We start from the raw sequence: 1,966 nt of genomic DNA, 5'->3' as shown, positions 1-1,966 counted from the left end.
TTTGTGTGTGTGTGTGTGTGTGTGTGTGTGTGAGTGAGTGTGTGTGTGTGTGTGTGTGTGTGTGTGTGTGTGATAAAAAACAGCGAATCTTCTCATTAAAACTCTGAGAAACACAATCACAGGCAGAGAGATTAGACGCAGATCACAATAATCAAATCTTGCTTCTCCTATTTTCATATCTCGTTTGGGAATGTTGACAAGGTAAAATCATGATTTGATCAGATCAGATCAGATTAAATGATGGAGCTGGCGGTGTAATCCAGCAAAGATTACTGTGGTAAACACCACTGTAATTTACTGCGGTTATTTGCGCGGCGTACAGTCGAGCATCAGTCCTGGGATATCCAATATTAAAGCAGCGCTTTATAATATAATATTCTTATGCTGAAGATGTTACAGCTTTATCCGCTTCTTATTAAACTCACTGAACATGCAGCAGTAAATAATGATGTTTGTCTGAGATTGTGAGACACGCAGAGACACAAACGCTACAGGAACACACAGACAAAAATAAACAGCGACTGCACACTAAAAAACATCACAAACATGTCCAGCTCACATTCCATCACATAAATAACTCATAACACTTTACAATAAGGTTTCATTGGTTAACGTTAATTAACTACATTAGTTAACATGAGCTAAGAATGAACAAAACTTCAGCAGCATTTATTAACCTTAGTTAATCTCAACATTTACTACTACATTTGTAAAATCAAAAATCATCTTTTAACATTAGTTAACATTTAATTAGCTAACATAAAAAAGGTTAATAAATGCTGTAAAAGTTGATGTTATTATCTGATGTTAAAAAGACATCTTACTGTAAAGTGTTACCACATAATTAAAGGATTTAAAGGGGTCATGAACTGAGAAAACAAAGTTTCCTTGATCTTTTGACAGATACGACATCATTGTACTATAAGTACAATAAGTTTCAGAACTCAAAAGTTAGTCTAAAAACAGCTTATATTGAAGCCAATCTGCCAAAACGACAGCGTGTGGAATGTGCAACTTTATGACGTAATAGTGTGGCTAAACCCCACCTCCACAGAAGATGATCAACGCCTGCTTCTATGTCACTGCCTGTTTAGCCCCGCCCACCGATTCTACAGCACCAGCACTGTCTGTTTAGCCCCGCCCACCGATTCTACAGCACTGCCGGTTTAACCCCGCCCACCGATTCAACAACACTGCCTAAAAATCTTGATAACATTATAAGTGGACCTCAGAGAACAGTACAAAATAATAAAAAAGGCAGTTCATGATCCCTTTCTTTTAAAATATACTGTACACAAATTCACTCTCAATCTTATGTAAAATATGCCAAAAACAGCTGCATTAATGTTTCTCGTTTTGTCACATTCAGTAATGAAATACATGGATGATGTAAATGATAGGATATATTTTCAAAACAGCAAAATAAAATAAAATAAAATAAAAAATGGAGTAGTTTGCATTGCTGGATATTACTCTTTGGTCGCTTTAACATTTCTGTCATAAAACAGTTGTCAAATATTAAATGTTTAGCTACTTACATTTCATTTCGCACTCTTTCATTGATTTTATTGACCATGCCAGTCATTTTGACGTTTGACATTGACAGGCAGACCAGCCTAAAAATTTAACTTTTTAACTTTTTGTCATCCATGTAACAAAAAGAGTGGTGTACAATGGAGTACTGCAGCTATTTCCAAATATATACATCAAATATCGTGGGGGCTTGTGGTTATGGCCCTGTTTAAATGAGCTAAAACGTCATGAAAATAATGCAGAAATCTTCATTTACTGACTGCAAATATATAATGTCATATTTTCCTATTGATTTGGGCTGAAATGTGAGCCGGACATGTTCCCATTGGGATGACCTGAGTGACGTGCAGCGTTTACTAATGAGACCCGCTGACTGTTTTTGTGGCGTCGGTTGCGAGCGCAGGGACAGTCAGGGGCCGCGGTGACACAGTCA

General features: G+C 36.8%; 1 protein-coding gene across 1 annotated transcript in view; it reads right to left on the bottom strand.

Moving 5' to 3' along the window:
- Positions 1-1,966, bottom strand: part of LOC107681920 (receptor-type tyrosine-protein phosphatase mu) — a 250,840-nt gene that overhangs the window by 107,496 nt on the left and 141,378 nt on the right. The gene's annotated exons all lie outside the window — the stretch shown is intronic.

The sequence above is a fragment of the Sinocyclocheilus anshuiensis genome, unplaced genomic scaffold (genome assembly GCF_001515605.1).
Source record: "Sinocyclocheilus anshuiensis isolate Anshui unplaced genomic scaffold, SAMN03320099.WGS_v1.1 scaffold2198, whole genome shotgun sequence".
Lineage (NCBI taxonomy): Eukaryota > Metazoa > Chordata > Actinopteri > Cypriniformes > Cyprinidae > Sinocyclocheilus > Sinocyclocheilus anshuiensis.
This window is presented reverse-complemented; position numbering and strand designations above follow the sequence as displayed.